Source organism: Quercus suber, unplaced genomic scaffold, assembly GCF_002906115.3.
Source record: "Quercus suber isolate HL8 unplaced genomic scaffold, Cork oak 2.0 scaffold_77, whole genome shotgun sequence".
NCBI lineage: Eukaryota > Viridiplantae > Streptophyta > Magnoliopsida > Fagales > Fagaceae > Quercus > Quercus suber.
Window position 1 is genome coordinate 530,861 of NW_027069542.1, and position 12,086 is coordinate 542,946.

The 12,086-nt window shown below is 42.7% G+C and overlaps 1 pseudogene; it reads left to right on the forward strand.

Annotated features, from left to right (window-relative positions):
• Positions 1-559: 559 nt before the first annotated feature.
• Positions 560-11,609, forward strand: LOC111999614 (alkane hydroxylase MAH1-like; annotated as a pseudogene).
• Positions 11,610-12,086: the final 477 nt, after the last annotated feature.

Below are 12,086 nucleotides of genomic sequence, written 5' to 3' on the forward strand. Positions count from 1 at the left end.
TTTTTGAATTTACTATTCACATTTATTGTGATATTATCCATTTGTCAACATTGTGTAATAAAAATTTGTAATAGTTTTAACCTTTCTAAAAACTCTAACTAAACAGGCTTTTAATATCCTAGACTAACCTAATAATTTCTAGACTAACCTATCAACATTTAACGCAGGTAAACCTTTTCTTATTCTAATTAAAGAACTGCTGATGATCTTAAGGACCTATTTGGTACACCATTTTAAATACATGTTTTCAGTTTTTAAATAACATTACACGTATTTCTATACACTTTTTTACCTACACGTATTTTCAAAAAAACTGAAAATGGTTGTTACACATGTACCAAATAAGTCCAAAGTGGCCTTAATTTCTTTCCATTCCTCTTTTGCCTTCTTTGCTTGACTTCTAAAAGTTCTAACATAAATACGCGTAATTTGAAACCAAGCCACAAGACTAACTAACCTACGATCGGCAGTGAATAAATACACCCAACCTTAGTAAGCTTATTATAAAACCCATGCATCTCTAGGACTTTATGAAACCACAAAGCTTCTATCAACTCCAATGGCCACACTGCTTTTGTACCCAGAGATACTTGTAGCAATATTTCTATGCTTTCTTTTTCTTTGTCATTTGAGATGGAACAAAAGCCGAACCATTACAAATTGGCCTATTGTCGGAATGCTCCCAGTCCTTCTTCAAAATGCATCCAATGTGCACGAGTATCTTACCTGGCTCCTAAAACAAAATGGGGGCACTTTCAAGTTTAAGGGTCCTTGGTTCACTAACATGACCTTCATGGTCACGAGGGATCCCATTAACATCCACCACATGTTTAGCAAAAACTTTTCTAACTACACAAAAGGGCCAAAGTTCCGAGAAATTTTTGATGCTCTGGGAGATGGGATTTTCAGTTCTAAATCTAACTCATGGAGATATCAGAGGAAGTTGCTTCAGTCATTGATAATACATAGAGAGTTTGAGTTGTTCTTTCAGCAAGTTGTCAAAGGAAAGGTGGACAAGAGCCTTGATGATGCCGAGAATCGTCAATAAGCCACACAATACTCACATGCTTGAAACAAGACCTGCGAAACAGAAACAAAGAAAACCCTAGGAGAGCACCAGGGTGGTACCAGCTAAAGATCCTCCAAAGCTTAAGTTAGAAAAGCTTTCACAACCCTAGAGTGCTAGAGTTGGGGTGAATTATGCGTACCTTGTTTCTTGAGAGCCTTTGGGTTTTTATAGTAGTGTAGAACCGACTTCCATTTCTTGCGTGGGAAATCTTTTCCTTATGGAGAAGATCATCATTAATGGGCGTATATTACAGGACCCTTCTCAAGTTAGGATTCTATCCTTATTGAGACTATTGACTTGGGTTAATCATTGGACGCAAGTTGTTTCCATTTAGAATTACTTGGAGGTCACTTAAACCATGTGGATACCACGTGGCCTTGAGATCCATCCACCTTGCATTCGTGCATCTTGGATCTGTCCACTATAAGTCCATTGGTCTAACACTGTCATGTTCATTTAGATGGACCCGTCATCACTGATTTTACCCTGTTTAGTTGCCCCCTCACTCCATGGGTCCGTGAACTCTAAGTGAACGAATAGGTGGAGTGATAGTTCAACTTGCCTCTTGAGAAACACGCTCAGCCTGACAGTTTGGCCTAGGATCATTTATGTCGTAGGGACTGTGGCGCGGATTTAGTGGTCCATCTCTTAGAACGAAGTTACATTCCATAGAAATCTTGCGATCAAAGCACTACTATCATCATTGGCAAACGAGCATACTGTTCACCTTAGTACACTTGTCATCAACACCTTCTTGCTACTCATTTCCAACTAGTAAGTACTTTTCTCCTTCCGTTAAATTTCTGTCATCTTTTAGACTTTGCACTCCCGTCATCTATTAGATCCATCAATGTCTTAGGGTTTACCGTCACGTGTAGGTGACAGATGTCTAGTGTGTCCAGTAACCAATCATATGTCCGCGATGGAGCAGGCGACGATGAAGTATTCCCGTCAGGTCAGAAAAGACCCAGACACATCAAGTGAAAAGAGGAATCCGTTGGCCACCTCTCCCTCAATGGATGAGGGTATGGAGATGGATGGGTCAAAGGGTGACTCTAATGATGGTATAGAAGGCACCGAACCTCCAATTCAATCCGTCATAGGTCTTGATGGATTTAGGGAGTTCATAATGCTTCCCATATGGATGGTCAATGATTTTGTTTCAATAATCAAAGAGCCTCACTCACTTCAAGACACTTAGGGAAAAATACCAGATACCTGTCAACACACCCATCTGTCTACCTTACAAGTTAGAGAAATGTTACTACGAGGGTGTCGAAGGCATAGGGCTCTATGAGCAGATGCTAAAGGCAGGGCTCAGATTCCCCCTAAGTTCTCTTCTCTGTCAACTCCTTAAGTACCTAAGTGTGGTCGTCACCCAGATCTCTCCAAACGCCTAGAGGGTTTTCCTTGGCATAGAGGTCTTGTATGGGGCCATGTCTAACGGAGCATGGAGGTTGACATTAGAAGAATTCTTCAATTGTTACTATCCTGCTGAGATTGCTCAATCAAAAGGCATGTACAGTTTTGTGTCCAGGAGCCCCTTATTAAGGCTCATTTATGAAACCCCCAACTCTAACAGAAACTAGAAGAGTCGGTATTTTTTCTTGGAAGGTGACGAGTGGATGTGTCATCCCAGCAATCATGAATATATGCTCGTCGACACAACATGGGGCATAATGCCCCCGTCCGGTATGCATCCGTCTACATTCAAACTTTTAATCGTTCGTTAGATGTTACTCTAACCGTCTTCTTTCCTCTTTACAGTTCAAGACCGTCTACAAGTCTCATTAGAGCAGTGGAGTTTTTTGGAGAAAATTTTCAACAAAACCAAGCTAGAGGAGAGGACGTGGGCTAAATTGGTCACCCTAGACACCCTCCAATGGTATTGTGACAGACTAGAGCCCACAGCAGCCACCCATCGCTACGATCTTCAAATTCGTCAACATAAGTCCGTCACCTAGTTCATATACTTTTTGTTTTGTTTTAATATTATCAAAATCCTGACATCCGTCCTCTTTGTATAGAAATGGACGCCGCCAGGAGAAGGGCCTACATTAAGCAGCAAGCTGCTTTGAAGAAACAACAGGAGGGTCAGCACTCTAAGGGGACGGGCTCAGCCAATCCATTCGCCAAGAGGAAACAACCGAAGGAGACTAACCGCTTTCCTAAGAAGCCCAAGATTTTCCTTGAGACCGTCATGGGATTGAAGGCCGATACCAAGAAGACGGTCACTCCCCTTGGCCGAGGAAAGGGCAAGGGTCTTATGAAGAGCCCCTCTATCACTGAAAAACCACCTGTCTCCTTCGTGAGGATTCAAAGTACACGTTGGAGCAATTCTCGTCCATCATCACACCCGATGACTATGAGGACTTGAGCAACCACACTACGAGGCCATGGGGGAGACGAGGCTGTTTAGCATTGCTCAGGTAACTATGTTCTTCCTTCATTTTTTATTTTTTCTTCTTTTTTTCTTCCCTTCCATTCGTCTTGTTACTAATCCTTCTACCTACAAGCCATGTTAATGATGAAAGGGCTAATAGGGCGCTTCCTAAACCACGAGACAACACCCTCCGTCAAATGAAGACTTCTTATCTTGACCTGTACGTATCTCATGTTACCATTCATACCGAGGCCCAAACCTCCGTTCAACCCGTCCACTCCAAGAGTACGGACGAAATCTTTGCTGATGATGCCCTTGCCGATAACCCTCATGGCGACGAAGATACTATAGTTCAAAGTCAAATGAAAACCGTCATGGACAACACCCATCATCCTGATGTTCAACTTGTGGAAGAGAAAGATGAAAACATCCAGTAGTAGTGTTTTTTTTTTTTAATGTAAAGATTTTGAAGAACAGTTAATGTCTATTTTAACCGTTGCCTTCTGTATCTAAACTTCTCCCTTTATAGGCTTTCAGCAATATTTCATTACTTATTTTCTATTATCCGTCTACTTTTATGCTTATGGATGAATTCGTTTAGTTTATGGCTATGTATGTGTAACCATCTTTAGGATGAACCCGTCCACTGTATGGGCCTTATCATCACAATTCTTTTGAATGAACCCGTCCTCTTACAGACTTCTATTGTTGAATCCATCCACCGTGTGGACTTGTAATTATGCTCTTTTTAGATGAACCCGTCTACTTTGTGGACTAATTATCATCCTCTCAGACGAACTCTTCCTCTTATGCAATTTTATTTTTGATCCACCGTCTTGCTGTTAATCCATCCAATTTGTGGACTTTTATTATATGAATTCGTCCTCTTATGGACTTATTTTTGAATCAATGTGTTGTTGAATCCGTCCATTTTGTGGACTTTTGATGAATATGGACACGTAGATTTAACCCGACGTGTTGGATATTGTGGATTTTTAATTATCATCCTCTCGGAGGAATCCGTCCTCTTATGGACTTCTAATCCAACATGTTGTGAAACCCATCCACTTTATGGATAATGTTGTTGACCCCGTCCATTTATGGACATGGTTTTTATTGGAACTGTCGTTGAACCCATCCACTTTGTTGGACATGTATTTTTAATTCAACGAATTGTTGAATCTGTCCATTCTATGGACCTCTTCCTTGGATGAATCCATCCACCATGCTGAAACACATAGACATGTAGATATTTTTACACACGATATTTCTGAATAACTCCTTTTATTGCGTAGTAAACATGCGTGTAAAGAAATGTTCTAAAGAAAAAACCTGCCCTTTGGGCTAAAAAGAAATTGCGAATGAAATATAAACTAAAAAGCAATAAACTAGTAATGAGGAGTATTGTGTTACTGTTCACTTTGTTGCGCCTATGGGTAGTATTTCTTCAGGTGTTCCATGTTCCACTAGTGATGTAGCTTTTGCCCGTCTAGTGTCTCCATGTGGTAGGTTCCCTTCCTATGCCATGATGCAACTCTGTATGGTCCTTCTTAGTTAGGTCTTAGCTTTCCTTGGGATGTATCTTTTGCGGCACCCATCACTTTTCTCAAAACGAGATCTTCAACTTGGAAGTCTTTATGCCTGACCTTGGAGTTGTAGTGCTTGGCCATGAGATTTTGGTATCTTGCCAGCCTCTGTTCAGTTGTAGCTCTTATTTCATCCACCAGATCAAGCTACAAGCACATAGCTTCATCATTCTTGCCTTCATCATGGTTTGCTACCTTGTAGCTTGTAAGTCCCACTTCAGTCGGGATGACTACCTTCATACTGTATGCCAATCGAAACGGTGTTTCCCCTATATGCGTCCTTATCGTTGTCTTATATGCCCACAAAACACTTGGTAGCTCCTCTGGCCATATACCTTTTCCTCCATCGAGCTGAGTCTTGATGATTTTGAGCAAGGATCGGTTTGTGACCTCAACCTATCCATTGGCCTATGGGTTGGCAAGCGACAAGTAGTGGTTCTTGATCCCTAGCAGCGAGCAAAAGTTTCTAAATGCATCGTTGTCGAACTGCTTCCCGTTTTCCGAGACCAACACCCTTGGTATGCTATACCTGTAAATGATGTTCTTCCATACAAAGTTTTGCACATTCTTCTCAGTGATGGTGGCCAGGGCTTCTGCTTCCACCCACTTGGTGAAGTAGTCTATACCGACTACTAGAAACTTCAGTTGCCTGACCCCTGTTGGGAATAAGCTCATGATATCCAACCCCCATTAAGCGAACGGCCATGGGGCTGTCATTGGGGTGAGCTCCTCTGTTGGTTGTTTGATGAGGTTGCCGAATCACTGACACTTGTCGCACTTTCTAACATATGCATGGGCATCCCTTTGCATGGTTAGTCAATGGTACCCGACCCGGATTAGTTTATGGACCAACGATCGTGATCCAGAATGGTTTCCACAAATTCCTTTATGAACTTCTCTCATGACATAGTTTGCCTCCTCGGGGACCAGGCACTTCAGATGTGGTCGAGAGAAGCCCCTTTTGTAAAGAACGTCCTTAATCAGGACAAAGCGGGCAGCTTGAACCTTCAATTTTCTGGTAGCCTCCTTGCCATCTGGTAGCATGCCATCCTTCAGGTAGGAAGTTATTGGTGTTGTCCAATAATCTTTAAATCCTACCTCCTACACACTAATGCTATCTATTAGTGGTGAAATTTGAATGAAGGACAGTGCCTGATTGGGGATGACCATGTGCTCTGCTAATGCAGCCTTAATGAGTCGATCGGCATGCTCGTTCTCCTCCCTTGGGATTTGAACAAATTTTACGCGGAGGTTGTTAATCCGATCCTTCACCTGCTCTAGGTACTTCTTCATCTGTTCATTTTTGCAGTCGTATTCTCCGTTAACCTGACTTATTACTACTTGGGAATTATAGTAGACGACTAAATTTTTAGCTCCCGCGGCCTTGGCAAGGTCCAGTCCTGCTATCAAGGCTTCGTATTCTGCTTCGTTATTGGTCGTAGGAAAATCCAAGCGAACCATACATTCGATCTTATTTCCTTCCGGGCTATGGAGTATCACACCAGCTTCGCCTGCTTGCTTATTGAAGGATCCGTCTATGTGGATGCTCTATTGTGGGACCTCTTCTGCTCCCCGGCCTTTTACATTAGTGAACTCCGCAATGAAGTCAGCAACCACCTGTCCCTTAATGGCAGTGTGCGGACGGTACTGTATTTCAAACTCACTCAACTTTATTGCCCATAGTGCCATTCTTCTGGCAGCTTTGGGATTGCTCATTGCCTATCACAGGGGTTTGTTAGTCAGGACGGTCACCATGTGAGCTTGGAAGTATGGCTTAACCTTACGGGTTATTATAACTAGAGTAAAAGCGAGCTTCTCCATTGGAGGGTACCTTTCCTTTGCGCCTGGGAGTGCTCGACTTGTGTAATACACGGGCTTCTACACCCTATCTTCTTCCCTGACTAAGGCTGCGCTGACGGCCGCCTAGGATACTACTAAGTAGAGGAATAGTTCTTATCTGGGCTGGGAAGGACTCAGCAACGGAAGGGATGAGAGGTAGGTCTTTAAGTCCTCAAATGCCTGCTGACACTCGGTCGTCCATTCGAAAGATTTCTTAAGCATGCAAAAGAAAGGTAAACACTTATCTGTCGCCCTTGACATGAACCTGTTCAGTGCTGCTATTTTACCGTTAAGGCTTTGCACTTCCTTCACATTCCTTGGGGGTGCCATCTCTATTAAATACCCAGATCTTGTCTGGGTTGACCTCAATACCCCTCTGAGACACCATGAATCCTAGGAAACATTCTCCCAATCTGCTGTGTGAACATCTTATTCATGAGCCTCTGATACGTCGTGCCCGCATTCTTGAGGCCAAATGGCATTACTTTATAGCAGAAAAGACCCTGGCTAGTAATGAACGAAGTCTTATCCTAATCTGCTTCATCCATTCTGATCTGGTTATAACTCGAAAAAGCATCCGTGAAGCTTAATAACTGGTGTTGAGTTATAGTCAACTAGGACGTCAATGCGCGGGAGGTGGTAACTGTCTTTGGGGCATGCCTTGTTCAGGTCGGTGAAGTCCACGCTCATCATCCATTTCCCGCTAGCTTTCTTGACCAACACCACGTTTGCCAGCCAGTCAGGGTAATAAACCTCTCTAATGTAGTTCGCCTCTTGTAACTTATGAACTTCTTCCGTTATAGCTTGATCCCATTCTAAGGCGAATACCTGCTTCTTCTGACGAATTGGTGTAAAGGAGGGTGATACGTTCAGTCTGTGCACCATGACCGAGGCGTCTAATCCTAGCATGTCTGCATGGCTCCAAGCGAATAATCTTGGCGAACAATCGAGCTGGCAAAGGTGCCGATCCTGGTTGTTCAATTAGGCCTGGAGTCGTCAAGATGTATCTCTTCAAGCTTTTCAATGGGTTTTGTAACTATTCAGTGTTCTTCTATGTTTAGGGCCTAGAGGTGGTCGTCCATCTCCATTATAGCTATGTAGCATTCACATGCAGCCACCTGATTTTCGCGCAGCTCCCATACTCTATAATCCATAGGGAATTTGATCATTAAGTGGTAGGTTAAGGTTACAACCTTCCATGAATTGAGGGTAGGTCGTCCTAGTTTGGCATTGTAAGCGGACGAACAATCGACCACAAGAAATGTTACGTCTTTAGTGATTTATTAGGGGTAGTTGCCAACCGTCACAAACAATGTGACTGTGCCAAAGGGGAATACTCTTATTCCTCCAAAACCAACGAGCAGAGCGTTCGTTGGAACCAATCGCTCTCTATCAATCCTCATTTGTTGGAATGCTAAGTAGTAAAGGATGCCAGCCGAGCTGCCATTGTCAACCAGAACCCGATGCATGTTATAATCCCCTACTCGTATGCTGACGACAAGCGTATCATCATAGGGGTACTAAAGACGTCAGGCGTCTTCTTCTGAGAATTCGATGACGGGGTTGTCTATCTGTGCCATCTTTTATACGGAACTCGTCAGTTAAACGTTCTGAACCATTCTAAGGTAAGTCTTACTGGCCTTTTTGGACGACCCAGTGGCTGTCGTGCCCCCTACAATCATTCTTATATCTCCTATGGGCGGTCTAGGATGCTCATTCACCCATCGGAGGGCCTGCTCTTAAGGTGGGTCTGCCCTCTCTTTGCTGACGAACCTCTGCAGCTTTCCTTGCCTGATAAGGACTTCAATTTGTTGTTTCAAGTCATAAGAGTCGGCTGTGTCATGGCCGTGATCACAATGAAAGTGGCAATACTTGTCTCTAGACCTCTTATTAGGATCTCCCTTCAACTTGCCGGGAAAGTTTAGGGCTCCTTCGTCCTTAATCTGCATCTAGACTTGGTCGATTGGGGCAGTTAGCGGGGTGAAGCTCGTGAATTTCCCTGCAAGGGGCTTGTAGCGTCTGTCCTCCCGCCGTTCTCCGATCCTTGCCATCTTTCGCCCCTTGTCCAACTGTATGTCTTCTTGTCTTTCCCTTTTCTAGGGGTTCTCTTCTCGGGCCAATAATGCGTCTTTCGCATTCATGTACTTGGTTTCCCCATAAAGCATATCTGACATAGTCTTTAGGTCATTCTTATACAAAGAAAATAGGAACTTTCCCTTTTGTAGCATATTGGCGAACGCCGCCACGAGTATCTTGTCGTCGGCTTCATCGTTCGAGAGTGCCTTTTTATTGAAACGAGCTATGTAAGATCTTAGCATCTCATCCTCCCATTGCTTAATGCTCATCAGGCATGCAATAGACTTCTTATACCTATGCCTCCCGATAAAGTGAAAGGCAAACTAAGCACTTAACTCCTTAAAGGTACTAATGGAGTTAGGCGCTATCCTGCTGAACCAAATCCTTGCGAGTCCCTTCAATGTAGTGGAGAAGGCTCTACACATGATCTCGTCTAACACCCCTTGAAGGTGCATCAGGGTCTTAAAAGACTCCAAGTGGTCCAAAGGGTCCTTGGATCCGTCGTAGCTCTCTACCTGCAGCATTCAAAACTTCGGTGGAAGGGGGAAGGACGAGACGAATGCGGTGAAAGGCGAGTCAGTTCGGTGAACCAAATCGTCGAGATCACTAGACACCCGTTCCCTAAGGGCGTTCATCATTAGGTCCATCCACTCCTTCATCATCTGCATCTCCGCAACTATGTAGGGGGGGGAGCCGTATCTGTGCCGGAAGGACAGCTAGTATCCTGTCGCTCTTGTCTGCTTGGGGTGTCGCTACCTTCCGGCCCCTTTTGGTTCCTTCTTTCAGTGCTGGTTCCTTCTTGATCTTCCTCTTAGGTATTCAACACTGCGTTTTTTTGCCACAGATGTTCTTCTAAGTCATGATTCTGCTTGGTGAGGCATTCCACTGCCGCTGCGAGGGTTTGAACTTGTCTCTCTAGAGTAGTGATACACGGTTCGTCGCCCTGATTGTTGGTGGTGGTTGCCATTGAACGAGTAAGTACCATGCAACTTTTTGTCCAGGAAGTGGTTAGTATGGCTTATCTTCGTCGCTTTCCCACAGACGACACCAACTAATGATGCCGAGAATCGTCAATAAGCCACACAATACTCACGTGCTCAAAACAAGACCTGTGAAACAGAAACAAAGAAAACCTTAAGAGAGCACCGCTATGGTACCGACCAAAGACCCTCCAAAGGTTAAGTTAGAAAAGCTTTCACAATCTTAGAGTGCCAAAATTAGGGTGAATTATGCGTACCTTGTTTCTTAAGAGCCTTTGGGTTTTTATAGTAGTGTAGAACCGACTTCCGTTTCTTGTGCAGGAAGTCTTTTCTTTATGGAGAAGATCATCATTAATAGGCGTATATTATAGGACCCTTCTCACGTTAGGATTCTGTCCTTATTGAGACTCTATTGACTTGGGTTAATCGTTGGATGCAAATCGTTTCCATTTAGAATTACTTGGAGGTCACTTAAACCATGTGGATGCCACATGGCCTTGAGATCCGTCCACCTTGCATTCGTGCATCTTGGATCCATCCACTATAAGTCCACTGGTCTAGCACCGTCATGTTCATTTAGATGGACCCATCATCACTGATTTTACCCCCTTCAAGCCTCATTCCAGTTCTTGATCATATCTCAAGTTCCGGAATTGAGGTGGATTTACAAGACATTTTTCAACAGTTCACCTTCGATACTGTTTGCTTAGTGGCTTTGGGTATTGATCCAAATTGCCTCTCCATTGAATTCCCAGATGTTTCCCATGCAAAAGCGTTTGATCAATTAGAGGAATGTCTGATTTACCGACACATTGTGCCAGAAAGTTGTTGGAAGCTACAAAGATGGCTTCAAATCGGAAGCAAGAAGAAGTTAAGCAATGGTTGGAAAATTTTAGATCAATTTATATACAAATGCATCTCATCCAGGCAAGAAGAACAAAGCCAAAGTAGAGCCCCAAAGACCGAGGTAGAAAAATTCAACTTGTTGACAGCTACAGGGGAAATAGTAGAAGAAATTGGTGGTACTATAAAATCCGACAAGTTTCTACGAGACACGGCAATTAATCTCACAGCAGCTGGGAAAGATGGTATAAGTGCAGGCCTCATTTGATTTTTTTGGATTGTTGCAACACACCCATATGTGGAAGCTAAAATTCTAGAAGAGATCAAGGAGCATTTATTTGACAATGGAAAGTCGAAGGATTTGAACATAGATGGGCTAAGGAAGCTAGTTTATCTCCATGGAGCAATATGCGAAACGTTACGCCTTTTTCCACCTATACCTTTCGAGCACAAATTTGGAGTTCAATATGATATTCTTCCTAGTGGCCACTCTATCAGGCCAAATACAACAATCTTATGCTCTTTATACTCAATGGGAAGGATGGAGAGCATATGGGGTGAAGATTTGCTTGGACTTCAAGCCAGAGAGATGGATTTCAGAGAGTGGAGGAATAGTGCATGTACCATCTTTCAAGTTCATAGCATTTAATGCAGGACCGAGGACTTGTATAGGTAAGGATATAGCTTTCATTCAAATGAAAATAATTGCAAGCGCCATCATTTGGAATTACCATGTTCATGTGTTTGAAGGTCATCCTGTTTCACCGAGTATTTCCGTTCTTCTTCATATGAAACATGGTTTAAAGGTGAGGATCAGTAAGAGACAAGCTTGACGAATAAATTTTAGTACCGGCTAAAGTTGCGTTTGCGGAAATAATCACTCATGACCCATCAAATCAACTTCGGCTATATATGTCTTTTCTTATTTAGTTTTGTTTTTCATTGTAATTTCTATAAGTGAAGGTGATGTATTAATCCTAAATAAATGCCTTCTGAGTCTTGACCCTTTCACGACAATAAAGAATTTCCCAAGAAATCGAATCAGAAAATTGAGATGGAAAAAAGGATTAAATTTAATAAAAATATGGTATTAAAGTCCTTATTTTTACACTGTTCATTTGGTACTCGTGTCGTGTGCAATACTAGAGTTCTACAATTTAACTATAGGTAGAAAGCATGTATACTTCTTTTTTGCTCAAGTGCTTGTTTCCGATCTGTATCCATAACAAAAACTTCTAGGATACCCTCCACATGTGTATCCTAATCCTTTTTTATTATAAAAAAAAAAAAAAAAAAAAATAACGATACAT